General features: G+C 44.7%; 2 protein-coding genes across 4 annotated transcripts in view; one reads left to right on the plus strand and one right to left on the minus strand.

Annotated features, from left to right (window-relative positions):
* The window catches only part of AK4 (adenylate kinase 4), a 171,299-nt gene extending 156,632 nt beyond the window's left edge, over positions 1-14,667 (minus strand). Inside the window, exon 1 of the mRNA XM_070786409.1 lies at positions 14,585-14,667. The gene's annotated coding sequence lies outside the window, so the exon portion shown is untranslated. The remainder of the gene's footprint in view (positions 1-14,584) is intronic.
* The window catches only part of LOC109556201 (uncharacterized), a 118,566-nt gene continuing 114,025 nt past the window's right edge, over positions 10,488-15,028 (plus strand). For 2 of the 3 annotated variants that reach the window (XR_002180365.2, XR_011565844.1), the window contains exons 1-3: positions 10,488-10,664; positions 11,327-11,423; positions 11,830-13,919. The gene's annotated coding sequence lies outside the window, so the exon portion shown is untranslated. Of the gene's footprint in view, positions 10,665-11,326; positions 11,424-11,829; positions 14,009-15,028 lie in introns of all 3 variants that reach the window. The other variant, XR_011565845.1, reaches the window with a different exon arrangement.

The raw sequence follows: 15,028 nt of genomic DNA on the forward strand, positions 1-15,028 counted from the left end.
CTTAGGCATGCAAGCTTCAGTAGTTGCAGCACGAAACTCAGAAGTTGCGGCTCAAGGGCTCCAGAGCACAGGTTTAGTAACTGTGGCACACCGACTTATTTGCTCCATGGCATATGGGATCTTTCTGGACAAGGGATCAAACCTGTATCTCCTGCATTGGCAGGAGGATTCTCAACCACTGAATCACCAGGGAAACCATTTATAGCCTGGTGGCTCAGGGGTAAAGGATCCACCTGCCAATGCACGAGACGCAGGTTTGATACCTTAGTCAGGGAGACCTCCTGGAGAAGGCAATGGCAACCTCCTCCAGCATTCTTGCCTGGGAAATCCCATGGACAGGGCAACCTGGTGGGCTACACTCCATGGGGTCACAAAAGAGCCCTGTTATTCACAACAGCCCTCAAACTGGAAACAGTGTTTACCAAATGGCCTGTCAGTAAGTGAGATGTTGTATATCTATAGCGTAGTGTACTACACACAATAAAAGCATTATACTAAATGCAAGGAGGCAGGCCCAAAAGACTACATATTGTATGATTCCATTTATATGAAAATTCTAGAAAATGCAATACTATAGAAACAGAAAGATCAGTGATTGCCTAAGACTGAAGGTGGGAGCAGAGATGGATTGCAAATAGGAAGAAGGGAATTTTTTGTGGTAATGAAAGTACTGTAATATTGAACTGTGGCAATGGCTGAATAGTTGTATGAACTCACTAAAACTCAACAAGATTTACACTAAAATGGGTGAATTTTATGGCATCTAAATTAAACTAAATAAGCCTGTTTTAAACAAAACAAAACAGAAAGCTATTGTGTCTTCAAGACAAACTTTTGGGCTCACCACTGCAGTGCCTGCATAGCTCTGCATAACTCTTGTAAATTTTTCCTTGTGCTCTCCTGTTTACACCCTCAGAAAGCCTCATAGGAGACCAGAAGTGGATGGTCTAGCAAGCAGTACTAATCTTACGGTGGGTGGGGATCTTCTTTGTCTTGGTAGAAGTTAGAAGGAGAAAATTAACAAACAGGAACACAAGCAGAAAAGCGTGACTGGGATGGCGAAGACCTTAAAATCATATTCTAGCTATTCATTGTTCTTCTAGTATATACTTTTTGGTCTTTTCTGTGCCAGGTAAGTGCTGTGGCAATAAAATAATCAACATTATGGGCAAAGTCCTTACTCTTTGGGGGCTTATATTCTAGTTGTATGAAACAGATCATACATCAGCTGATAGATAGACAGATAGATGAATAGATACAGAGACAGATAAATAGATGACAGAAAGCTAAGTAGAGCTATAGATAGGTATAGAGATACAGAGATAGATACTATATAGATACATATGTAGATGATTAATAAAAGAAAGTATAAGCTTATCTCATTTTACTGCACTTTGCACGTCCTGTATTTTTTTAATTATATGTTGATTTTCTTTTTCTTTTTTTAAATTTGTTTGACTGTGCCAGATCTTAGTTGTTACACATGGAATCTTCAATCTTAATTGCAGCATGTAGTCTCTGACCAGGGATAAAACTGTGCCCCCTGCAGTGGAAGTGTGCATCTAACCACTGGACCACCAGGGAAGTCCCAATACTGCGTTTTTTACAATTAAAGATTTGTGGCAACTCTGTGTCAAGCAAGTCTATCAGCACCATTTTTTCCAACAGCATTTTCTCATTTCATCTCTCTGTGTCACATTTTAGTAATTCTTGCAATATTTCAAATTTTGTCATTATTACTATATCTGTTATGGTGATCTGTGGTCAGTGATCTTCGATGTTACTATTGTAATTGTCTTGGGGCACCGTGAACTGTGCCTATATAGGATGGCAAACTTAATAAACGTATGTGTTCTGATGGCTCCACTGACCAGCTTTTCCTCTATTTCTCTTTCTCACCTTCAGTGCAGTTCAGTTCAGTTGCTCAGTCATGTCCAACTCTTTGCGACCCCATGAATTGCAGCATGCCAGGCCTCCCTGTCCATCACCAACTCCCGGAGTTCACTGAGACTCACGTCCATCGAGTCCATGATGCCATCCAGCCTTCTCATCCTCTGTCGTCCCCTTTTCCTCCTGCTCCCAACCCCATCCCAGGGTCTTTTCCAATGAGTCAACTCTTCGCATGAGGTGGCAAAGTACTGGAGTTTCAGCTTTAGCATCATTCCTTCCAAAGAATAGGCCTCCCTATTCCCTGGGACACAACAATATTGAAATTAGGCCAATTACTAACCCTACAATGGTCTCTAACTGCTCAAGTAAAAGGAAGAGTCATACATTTCTCACTTTAGACCAAAAGCTAGAAATGATTAAGCTTAATGAGGAAGGCATGTTGAAACCTGGGAATGGCTAAAAACTAGGCCTCTTGCACCAAACAGTTGGCCAAGTTGTGAATGCAAAGGAAAGGCTCTTGAAGGAAGTTAAAAGTGCCACTCCAACAAACACAGGAATCATAAGAAAGCAAAACATCCTTATTGCTGATATGAAGACAGTTTCAGTGGTCCACATCCTCTTAGTGAGTGAGTGAAGTCGCTCAGTCATGTCCGACTCTTTGTGACCCCATAGACTGTAGCCTACCATAGACTGTAGCCTACAGGCTTCTCCATCCATGGGATTTTCCAGGCAAGAGTACCGGAGTGGGTTACCATTTTTCCTTCTCCAGGGCATCTTCCCAACCCAGTGATCGAACCTGGGTCTTGCGTGTTGCAGGCAGATGCTTTACCCTTCGAGCCACCAGGGAAGCAAGCCTAATCCAGAGCAAAGCCCCAACTCTGTTCGATTCTATGAAGGCTGAGAGAGGCGAGGAAGCTGCAGAAGGAATGTTTGAAGTTAGTAGAGGTTGGTTCATGAAGTTGAAGGAAAGAAGCCATCTCCATAACATGAAAGTGCAAAGGGAAGCAGCAAGTGCTGAGGCTCAGAAGCTGCAGCAAGTTATGTAGAAGATCCAGCTAAATAATTAATGAAAGTAGCCACACTAAACAATCTAGGGCTTCCCTTGTAGATCGGTTGGTAAAGAATCTGCCTGTGATGCAAGAAGCCTGGGTTCAATTCCTGGTTCGGGAAGATTCCCTGGAGAAGGAAATGGCAATCCACTCCAGTATTCTTGCCTGGAGAATCCCACAGACAAAGGAGCCTAGCAGGCTACAGTCTATGGGGTCATAAGAGTCGGACACAACTTAGCGACTAAACCACCACCACACTAAACAATAGATTTTTAATGTAGACAAAACAGCCTTCTCTAGGGAAAAGATATCACCCAGGACTTTCACGGTTAGTGAGGAGAAGTCAATGTTTGGCTTCAAAGTTTCAAAGACACTTGTTATTAGGGGCTGAGGTAGCTAGTGACTTTAAGTTAAAGCCAATGTTCATTTACCATTCTGAAAACCCAAGGGTCCTTAAGAACTATGCTAAATCTACTCTTCCTGGGCTGTATCAATGGAACAACAAAACCTGGATGATAGCACACCTGCTGACAAAATGATTTACTGAATATTTTAAGCCCAGTGTTGAGATCTACTCTTAAGACCTATGGCTCAGAAAAAAAAAAGGTTCCTTTCAAAATATTAATATTTATTAACAATGCACCTGGTCACCCAGAGCTCTGATAGAAACATTCAATGAGATAAATGTTTTCATGCCTGCTAACATCCACCCTACAGCCTATGGGTCAAGGAGTACAGTAATTCTGACTTCCAAGTTTTATTAAGAAACACATTTTATAAGGCTATAGATGTGATAAATAGTATTCCTCTGATGGATCTGGGCAAAGTCAATTGAAAACCTTCCGGAAAGAATTCAACATTCTAGACGCCATTAAGAATATTTGTGATTCATGGGGAAAGGTCAAAATATCAGCATTAACAGGAGTTTAGACGAAGTTGATTCCAACAGTCATGGATGACTTTGAGGAGTTCAAGACTTCCGTGGAGGAAGTAATTGCAGATGTGATGAAAACTGCAAGAGAAGCAGAATTAGAAATGCAGCCTGACAATGCGACTAAATTGCTGTAACATCAATTTAAAATTTTAGTGGGTGAAGAGTTGCTTCTTATGAATGAGGGAAGAAAGTGATTTCTTTCTAAAACAATTTTATTTCATTATGTATTTGATTCTTGGCTGTGCTGGGTCTTCATTGCTGCCCAAGGGCTTTCTCTAGCTGTGGTGCTCGGGTTCCTCATTGCAGCGGCTGCTCTTGTTGCACAGCCTGGGCTCCAGGACGTGAAGGTTTCAGTAGTTGTGACACGTGGGCTCACTAGTTGCAGCTCCCAGGCTCTAGAGCACAGGCTCAACAGCTGTAGTATACACGGGCTTAGCTGCTCCAAGGCATGTGGCATCTTCCTGGAATCAGCGATCAAATCCGTGTCTCGTGCATTGGCAAGTGGATTTTTTTTTTTTTTTTTTTTACCACTGAGCCACCAGGGAAGCTTGACAGTGATTTCTTGGGATGGAATCTACTCCTGGTGAAGATGCTGAGAAGACTGTTTAAATGACAACAAAGGATTTAGAATATTAAATAAACTTAATTGATGAAGCAGTGGAAGAGTTTGAGAGAACTGACTCCAAGTTTGAAAGAAGTTCTACTGTGAGTAAAATGCTATCAAACAGCACTGCATGCTACAGAAAAATATTTTGTGAAGGAAAGAGTCAATCAATTTGGCAAACTTCATTGTTGCTTTATTTAAGAAATTGCCACAGTCATCTCAACATTCAGCAACCATCAACACTGAGGCAAGACTCTCCACAGGAAAAAAGATTACAACTCATTGAAGGTTCAGATGATGGTTAGCTTTTTTTTTTTTTTTTTAAGAACTAAAGTACTTTTAAATTAAGGTCTGTACATTTTTTAAGACACAATGCCACTGCACACTTAACAGATTACAGTATGGTGGTGGTCGTGTCCTACTCTTGCAACCCTTATGGACTGTAGCCTGACGGGCTCCTCGGTCCGTGGGATTCTCCAGGCAAGAATACTGGAGTGGGTTGCCATTTCCTTCTCCAGGGGATCTTCCTGACCCAGGAATTGAACCCGGGTCTCCTGCATTGCAGGCAGATTCTTTACCAACTGAGCTATGAGGGAAGCCCTAGGTTAAAGTATAGTGTTAACATTATTTTTATATGTACTGCGAAACTGAAAAATTCATGTCACTTATTTTATGCTGATACTACCTTTTTGTGATATTCCGGTTATTAAGGTGGTCGGGAACCTAATTTGCAGTGTTTCCAAGTTATGCATAAAAAGAAAATTCTTAAAGTACTCAGAAGAGAGTTAAAAGGTGACATCAGAGAGTGGCTGAACCACAAGAGGAAGCCAGTCATGCAAAGACCAGAGGGAGGAGCATCCTAGGCACCATTTTTTTCATTGTCCCTTACCACTCGAGGTCCTCCATTCCCTCTTCACTCAGCCTAAAATTCCCCAAACTCCCTCAGTCACCTTAATTCTGTCACACTCATTGGGAAAATCACAACCTTGTTCAAATTCAACTTTCCACCCACACTGGTCTCACTTTAAGCTTGTCACTTGTGTGTGCTAAGTTGCTTTAGTCATGTCTGACTCTGTGGGACCCTATGGACTATAGCCCACCAGGCTCCTCTGTCCATGGGATTCTCCAGGCAAGAATACTGGAATGGGTTGCCATTGCCTCCTCCAAAGCTTGTCACTTAAGAAGCCCTTACTGTTTCCCAGCTAACATCTGCCGACTCCCTGACCTGCTCACTCTCCTGCACCCTAGTCATACGTTCGCTTTCTGCTAACTGGGATGTTTTACACCCTTGCCTCTTTCCCCCTATCTTCACACTCAGCTCGTGACTGTGCTTCTTTTTTGAGAAAACTGAAGAGTCAGAATCCACATGTCCACAAAGGTGTACCAGGTTAGACCCTGCCCTCATAGCACACTCAGAGATCCTATATAAAAGCTTCCACTTATACATTCTCCCCCTCCCCTAGGGGACTCTAGAATACCAGGTCAGCAAATCCTCCCTCCAACCTACATCATGAACTTTCCCTCTACTGGATCGTTTCCATCAGTGTATGAATTGTTTCAAGCACTTTGAAGACAAGCAAGTAAAAACCACCCCTTGACCTGATTTCCCTTATTTGATTACCAAATTACTTCTCTGTAAGCTTTTGTATGAAGAAGGAAATGGCAACCCACTCCAGTTTTCTCGCCTGGAGAATCCCATAGACAGAGGAGCCTGGCAGGCTACAGTCCATGGGGTCGCAAGAGTTGGACACGACTTAGCAACTAAACCAAGCTTTTGTGGACAAACACTTGTCTACACTGCTGCTACTGCTGCTGCTAAGTCACTTCAGTCGTGTCCGACTCTGTGCGACCCCAGAGACGGCAGCTCACCAGGCTCCGCTGTCCCTGGGATTCTCCAGGCAAGAACACTGGAATGGGTTGCCATTTCCTTCTCCAATGCATGAAAGTGAAAAGTGAAAGTGAAGTCGCTCAGTCGTGTCTGACCCTCAGCAACCCGTGGACTGCAGCCTACCAGGCTCCTCCGTCCATGGGATTCTCCAGGCAAGAGTACTGGAGTGGGGTGCCATTGTCTATACTGCTGCTGCTGCTGCTAAGTCGCTTCAGTCGTGTCTGACTCTGTGCGACCCCATAGACAGCAGCCCACCAGGCTCCCCCGTCCCTGGGATTCTCCAGGCAAGAACACTGGAGTGGGTTGCCATTTCCTTCTCCAATTCCTCTTCTCCGGTTCTCTCTTAAAATCTCTCCCATCCAGTTTTTGTGCCACCATTGATCTGGTATTTTCAAGGCCAATAAGACAGACAAAAATAAAACCCTACCATAAACAAGCATGAAAGAGGCAATCTGAGTAAAAGAAGAGGGTGGTTAGGTGGGACAAAGTTCTAAATTCTAGCAGCTGGGTTGACTACCTATATCATAAGAATTCCTTAGGTAAACTGTCTCCTTCTACACCATTTGAACAATACTTCCTTTCTATACATTGTATTTATTTTCTCTGGAATCTACTGTTGTGCAGTTTCTGAACATCAGATTAACCTGCTCACCATTCGGACACGACTGAGCGACTTCACTTTGACTTTTCATTTTCATGCATTGGAGAAGGAAATGGCAACCCACTCCAGTGTTCTTGCCTGGAAAATCCCAGGGACGGGGGAGCCTGGTGGGCTGCCATCTATGGGGTCGCACAGAGTCGGACACGACTGAAGCAACTTAGCAGCAGCAGCAGCAGCAGAGTTAAAAATCATAGCAGAGAGGGAGAGTGCTCATTTACATTTAACTGTAAAAATCAGTGTGGAATCTCAGACATGTAACAGTCTCTTTTGCCCAACCAGAAATATTTTTTTTTTAGTTTGAGAAAGAATTACACACACCCACCCACCCCCGAACAATATCCTTTTATTTGAAGATGAATGTTGTTGCCATTTGAAATAATTTTGAGCTATCCCTCTTTATAATTGGCCTTGCCAGAAATTTTGTATATTAACCCCAGGAAGGTTAAAAAATCCAGCTGCAGTACTTTGCTTACTGATCTTATAAAAAGGGGCAACTCTGACTTACCTCAGTGAGGTCACCTCAACTCCTTTTGTGGGCAAGGTTTTCCTATTGGAGACTGCACCAAATGAGGTAGACATTTGACAGCTGTCCTGGTCAGTTGGATAATACATGAAACCTCAGTGACTTGTGCAGATCAGTGCTTAGCAAAATGCAAGTCACAACCTATTAGTGGGTTATGGAATTAATATGGTGGGTTAATCAATTTTTGGCTTCCCTGGTGGCTCAGCAGCAAAGAACCCACCTGCAATGCAGGAGATGCAGGAGACATGGGTTCCATCCCTGGGTCAGGAAGATCCCCTGGAGTAGGGCATAGCAGTACACTCCAGTATTCTTGCTGGGAAAATCCCATGGACAGAGGAGCCTGGTAGGCCACAATCCATGGGTTCACAAAGAGTCGGACACAACTAAAGTGACTGACAACACACACAACCAATTTTTTTAAAAATGAAATAGAGCAGAAAATACCAGAGTTCAGTACACACATTCCAAGTATGACATAGTTTATGAGACTTTGGCTTCTGTTATGAAGAAGTGCATCTTGGATTATAAAATTAAAATTTTAAAAATTAAAGCCACTGCTCTAGATTCATTTATAATATAATACCCAGAGTGGTTGAATGCACTCATCAAAATTAGAGGACATTTGGAAAATTTCCACATCGTATTCAGCGTTATATATCACCAGGCATGAGCAGACACAAGGGAAATCCAGAGCACTTTAGAGAGAAGTTTTCCTGTGTAGGACCAGGTAAAGAGCTTGCAAGTCGTCTCCAATCTAAATTACCATCCTAGAGACTTCATAATTTACAAAGCACTTTCACAAACTTCATCTTATTTGAGGCTCTTATTCAGCCTTTGTAGTAGGCAAGACAGGAAGGCGACAGCATCTGAGACAGGTTTCAGTGATCCATCTAGTTTAGTCAGGAGTCCAGCCAGCAGCTGGGAGAAAGGATCTAGCCCCACAGCCCCAGGGAGAAAATTGGCAAGGTTGAAAAACCATGTGTGGGTCCTAGCCAAGTAAACTGGGGTTCAGGGCAGAACTCCAGTTTCAGGAGGGAGAATGGAAAAGATGAAGAGGAACTGGGACAAAAGCCCAGATATTAAACAAGGCACACAGGTGGCCAGGCCCATCCACAGCATACTGCTGGATTCTAAGCTCATACTTGCAGAATTCCAGAGCCCACAACTGGCTTTTCAAGAAGCAGCAGCAGAATATCATGTGGATAAGGGGCAGGATGGAGAAGATCTCAAGAACTGATGAAGGCATGAAGAGACCAGTGTGGAATGGCAAGTTAATTCATCTGTCTGGCATGAGTAGGGCGGGCTGCCAAATTAAACACAGGATGCCCCACTGAAACCTGGATTTCAGATAGACAATGAATATTTTCATGTAAGTGTGTCTTTTGCAATATTGGAGACACATTTATACCAAAAATTGTTGTTTATCTGAAATTTAAATTTAACTTGGCAGACGGTATTTTTATTTACTACATCTGGTACCCCTACATGTGGGTTTAGAGAGGATGAGGCTAGAAGGCTTGACGGAACAAGATCTTAAAGAATTCTGTGTGCCATGCTTGGCGGATAATAGGAGGCCAAGAAAAATTTTCAGCATGGGAATAATATAATTGGATTTATATTTTAGAATCACCATTATAGTAGTCCTTTGAATAACAAAATAGTTCAGAAAGATAGGAACTGAGAGACCAGAAAGCTGTTCAAATAGCCTGGGTTTGAGAACTGAAAATAACTTTGCTCACTTCACAATTCTCCCTAACGCTAGCGAGATTTCCAGGTTTTCATGGACTACAGAGACCAATGTATTCTTTCAAGAGCTACTCCTTGTTTCAAGGAATAAAAAACACCTTTCGAAGTGGGGAAGGGAATATATATTTTATTGTTCTCAAACCCTGTATCTGTCACATCCTTCTTGAGGAGGCTGGAAAGATATGTATATATATATATCAGTCTCCCACTAGTTAGCTCATGTCTTGCTCACCATTGATTATCCCATAGGTAATCAATAAACACTTGTTGGATGACTTTCTTAAGGGCAGTCTATCTTCACCATATTTGTTTCTTTAGCATCTGACCCGAGGCTGGGAATAAGTTTCTCAGAAAATAGTTCTTGATTAGAGTGATCTAATTAATTAACAACCTGAAGTGCTTCGTATTAACTACATTTGTCTAACATTACTTCAAAGGTACAACCTGGCATATTTTTCACATGAATGCAAAAGAAGACTGCCTTTTCTACTGGACCAGAAAGCTTTTCAAAATCTGCAGAAAGCTTTTCAAAATCTGATGCTGATTAGATGGAGTTTTAAATGTAATCTTCCTCATTTATGTGAAGATGTGTGGAGTTTTCTTTTGAGATGTTTTTGTCTTGGTTTTTGTTTTTGCTTTTTGGCATCTTCCTAACTGCTTCCACAAGTATTGTCATTGCCTGGATATTAATAAATCAGATCTTAATTAAATATTTCTCAGGTAGATCATCATAAAGTGGTATGAACCAAGTATTTGTCTTCAGTTCTCCAGTATCAGGATAGTTACTGGCATACGGATCTTTTCCAAGGCTGACGTGTGAACCTGAAAGCGGGCTTATTTACCTTCATAGTCAGAGGACTTTCATCAATAGCAGGTTTGTTGAAGGGCCAAGAGCAAGAAGCCAAAAGGGATGGAATAATTCTAAAAAGTGTATCGGGTAAATACAAATACAATAACAAAATTATTACAGATACTTGTTATTAAAAATTCTGTTCCAAGTACCATGTGAGGTCTTTGCATATATTACAATTTGATTAAATTTTAATCTTAAAACTCTTCTTTGAGGTAGGTGTTGTAATTGTCATTTTATATGTAAACAAATAGAGAATCAAAACTGATGAATAATTTACCCAGGATGACACAGTTAATAGATTGGCAGAGCTGAGATTAGTACCCAATTCCAAAGTTCATCTCACAAACCAAGAACTGCCATTTTTCAAGTGTGTATTTAGAGAAATGAAAGAAAATTGTTGTAGTGCCTATAAGAGCTCTCTTTAATCAGCAGCTATGTAGTTATCCCAGAGGATTTAAGTTTGATGAAGAGTATAATGATGTGAGCATATGGATATGCAAGACAAGAGATATAGAGGTATTTCTTATGTTTTTGAGCTGTGCTCCTTTTTCCTCTGTTTAACTTTGTATTTAAGTGAGCATGTGCCTTTACATGTAATTAGGCTTTACCTTCACCTTGTTAGAAGTTGATACTGTTGCCCTTAAAATTATTATCATACATATTATCTGGGATGAAACATATAAACTTTATTATTTTTTAAAACTTTTTATTTTGTATTGGGGTATACCCAATGAAGGGATTCCCAGGTGACCCAGTATGTAAAGAATCCACCTGAGACATAGGTTAAATCCCTAGGTGGGGGAGATCTCCTGGAAGAGGAAATGGTAACCTACTCCAGTATTCTTGCATGGAGAATGCCATGGACAGAGGAGCCTGGCAGATACAGTCTATGGCGCCACAAAGAGTTGATCACAACTGAGCACACAGGCACACATAGGTGATAAACAATGTTGTGACAGTTTCAGGTGAACAGCAAAGGGATTCAGCCATACATATACCCGTATCCATCCTCCCCCAAACTTTCCTCCCATTCAGGCTACTACATAACATTGAGCAGAGTTTCATGTGCTATACAGTAGGCCTTTGTTGGTTAGCCATTCTAAATACAGAAGCACCCATTGAAACATACGAACTTTAGCTGTTACAGTCAGTAATACCAACTTCTCTGTCTTGTCCAGATGAACACGTGCAGTTCATATTCAGATATGCAAAGGAACCTCATCAGTCTAGATTCGTCTGAGCTCCGTTGTGACAGTCTGGACCTTCCTGCAAGCTGTAAGCATAATTACATACACTAACTATTCTCCAATCCTTTAAAGTTGCAAATATGCACTTTTTGTCCAGGTACTGACATCTTTGAGCAGCCCTCTTCAGTGTGCTCAACCCAGCCTCTTCACTTAGTTCACTGGGTTCCAGGAAGAATCAGAGTCTCATAAAGAATGCTGCCTCTGATCATTTAATTCCAGGCTGAGCAGGGTAAAATCAGTTTGAACTTCACCAACATTTGCAGTCTATGAAAGCAAAATTCAAAGTGTTGGCATAATTAACTGTATTAATTGGATAGAATCTGACGATGAGGAACCAAATACGTTAAAAAGAGGGGAGATAAGAGTTGATTTTTTTTTTTTAATTGAGGGCTTCCCTGGTGACTCAGTGGTAATGAGCATGCCTACCAATACAGGTACAATCCCTGATCTGAGAAGATCGCAAATGCCTCGGAGCACCTAAACCCCTGTACCGCAAGTATTGAGCCCTTCTCTGGAGCCTGGGAGCCACAACTACTGAGCCCACATGCAGCAGCTATTGAAGTCCCAGGGCTGTAGAGCCCCATGGCTCTGCAATGAGAAGCCAGCACACCACAACTAGAGAGAAGTCCCCGTTTGCCACACCTAGAGGACAGCTTCCGCAGCAAAGAGAACCAGTGCAGCCAAATAAATAATTTTTTTTAATAACTAAATTAAAAAATTTAGATAGCAAATGATTTGCTTGCCCAAAAATGGTCCGTGGAGGTGTAAGCATCAAAAAGCACCTCCAGTGTTCTGCTTTCACCAAAAACACGGAAGGAATTTCCTAGAAATGGTCAGGATGTAATTATGGAAAAAATCCTCTTCAGACCTTTATATGCTCAATCATTGCCAGACAGGGTGCTAAACATGGGAGATATAATAGGAGCATGGTCCTGACCCTCTTGCTCAGAGAAGTACATCAGCTGTCCTGTACAGTAAATGTGAAAGGAATCACGAAATAAATATAAAAAGGACACAGTGGGTGCCCAAAGGAGTGGTCATCTCTGTGATTCTAATAAAGTGAATTCATAGCAATCATGTAAGGTTGTTCAGTGAGATAGCAAACTCTCCCATGAAAAGGTGAAGCAGAACCTGAATGAACAGATAAACAGGAGTCAAGGAACAAGAAAAGGGGTTTTGAAGAAGCAATCAGTTCACAGCAGTCCTAAGACGTGAATGATCTGGTAAGTGTTCTCCATCTTTAATATCTAGGATACGAATTTCACAAAGCAGAACTGCTGCTCTACGTCGTCAACTCCCCCCTCCCCCACTCTCCGTCGCCACCCCCCTAACAGATACATCAGGTGAGCAGGGCTCAATTATTCGAATTAAATGTGTGACCTGGAGCAACTCCCGTCACTACTCAGAGCCTCTGTCTTTGCCTGAGAAGTGAGGAACCCTGTCCGCTCTAGTCCATTTCTGCTCTGAATTGAGAACAGTACAAGAAACCAGAAAGGAAAACTCCAGAGAAACAAAAGTGAAAGTGCCCAAAGGAAATACAATAGTAAACAAAAGCACAAAATTCTCTATCTCACTGAAAAATGTGGCAGAGTTCCAAAACACTTTTTTTCAGCAGCCCGTGAACACGAGACTTGGGAGAGAATGAACTATCACGCCCTCTGAATGTGAATGACATGAGTGTAACGCGAATCCACCTTGCTCCATGCAACCGTCTTCTTAAACAATGCTCCGTGACCTCGAACAACCATTTATTAAGATTTTCTTTCTAAATAAGTCAATCCACGAGGAAAGGTCGGTCCCCTCCTGACAAACCCCTCGGAACACCACACAAGGGTGTGTTCCGCTTCGGGATGAGAGAGAAAAGGGGGTAAAGAAAGAGAGGAAGGAAAGATTCAAACTGATACTAGATTCTGCCTAGTGTTGCCACGCGGTTGTTGTGCACAACAGCAGGGATGCAAACTATTTTAAAACTTGGGAAATACGGTAGCCTTTAAATTTGATCGTTTCTTCCTTCATGTTAGTGAGACTTCTTTGCACCTAACCCAGAAAGGTACACCCGCCTGGGAGCGAGAGCGCGAGCTCTGGGGTGGACCAGCAAGTGGAGGCTGCCAGAATGGACCAAGCTGACAGCTTCGCAGAGCGTTGGCTGAGGGTGTGGGACCGCGACCCGCAAACCGCCAAGGCTAGAGGGGTCGATCTGGACCAACCGGTGTCAGAGGGCTCCCTAGGTGGGAGGATGCTCCGGACCCGCCCCGGGAGCCTCCCTTCTCCGAGCAGAAGGAAGGGCGCTCAAACGCGTGCACACTCAAACACACACACAAACACAAACATCCTTCCCGTGGAGTTGTGTCTCGTCTCCCTTTTGTTTTTCTCCCTTCCCGGTCAAGAGACCCGGAAGTTTTTTTTTTTTTTTTTTTAAATCCAGTCTCTCTCTTTTCCAACCCCCACCCCCCCTCATCTATCACATGGCAGAGATAGAATAAAAACAGAAAAATGGCGACGGTCACGTTGTGGCGAGCACGTTGTATCCTTGCTGCGTCATTAGATAATCCTCATGCAAATAGCGGGAAGAACAAAGGAAAGGGGGGGTCCAGGACCCCCCCGGGGGCGCAGGTGGGTGTGGGGGCGGCGTGCCGGGCGCGGGGGCGGCGGGGCGCGCGCCGAGCCGGGCGCCGGCGGGAGACGTGCGGTCGCGCGGGGCTCGGTGCGCCGAGTGTCTACGTTCGTGTGCGCGCCCCTGCGGCGCGGTGGAGCGCTGGCCGGGCAGCTCCCGGCCGGGTCTCGCTGCGCCCGAGCCCGCCCGCCCGAGGGCACGGGAAGCCGGGGGGCTAGGAGAGCGGTTCCGGCGAGGCCCGCCGCGACGCGCGCACCCTCACACGCACACGCCGCCGCGGGGCTCGGCCGGCTCAGCAGCCGCGCGGGGGGCGGGCCAGGCGGCGGCGGCTGGGGCTGAGGGCGCGCCGCTGCCCGGCGCCCGCCCTGCAGCCTCCGCGGGGGACTGCACGCAGCTCGCCACCTCGGGGTAGGCGGCGGGGCGCCGGGGCGGAGGCTCGGGGCGGGCTGGGACCCCGCACGGACTTGGGGTGTTGCTGGGCTGGTTTTGTTGTGGTTGGGATGTTTTTGGGTTTTTTTCTTCCCCTGCGGGGCGGGCGGGGGGCGACCTCGCCCATCGGCATTTCCGCGGTTTACCTCTGGCTCTCGCTGGGGTGTCAAGACCGGCGCAGGTTGAACGAGGGCGCGGGGAGACCCCCGGTGTCCCGCTCCGGCCCCCTGGCGGGGCAGTGGCGCGGAGGGGCGGGGCGGGTGTGTGTAAATGTTGCGCACTCGCTTTTCCCCCACCCCCGCCTGCTTCCAGGCAGCTGGCGTGGGTCCCTTGCCGTCCGGCGGCGACTGTAAATAGAGCCTGGATGTTGTTTACATGAAGGATCCGGCGGGAGGAGTCTGCGAGGAGGAGGCGGAGGAGGAGGAGGAGGGAGGGAGGAGAGAGGAAGACCGGAGTCCCCGCGGCGGCGGTCCGGGGCGAGGGTGAGCCCCGCGCGGCGCGGGCACTGGTCGCTACCACGAGGCCGGGACGCCGGACCCTGGGGTAGGAGGGAAAGTGGGCGCGGGGCGGGGAGATGAGGGGGTCTGTCT

This window comes from Bos indicus, chromosome 3, assembly GCF_029378745.1.
Source record: "Bos indicus isolate NIAB-ARS_2022 breed Sahiwal x Tharparkar chromosome 3, NIAB-ARS_B.indTharparkar_mat_pri_1.0, whole genome shotgun sequence".
Taxonomy (NCBI): domain Eukaryota; kingdom Metazoa; phylum Chordata; class Mammalia; order Artiodactyla; family Bovidae; genus Bos; species Bos indicus.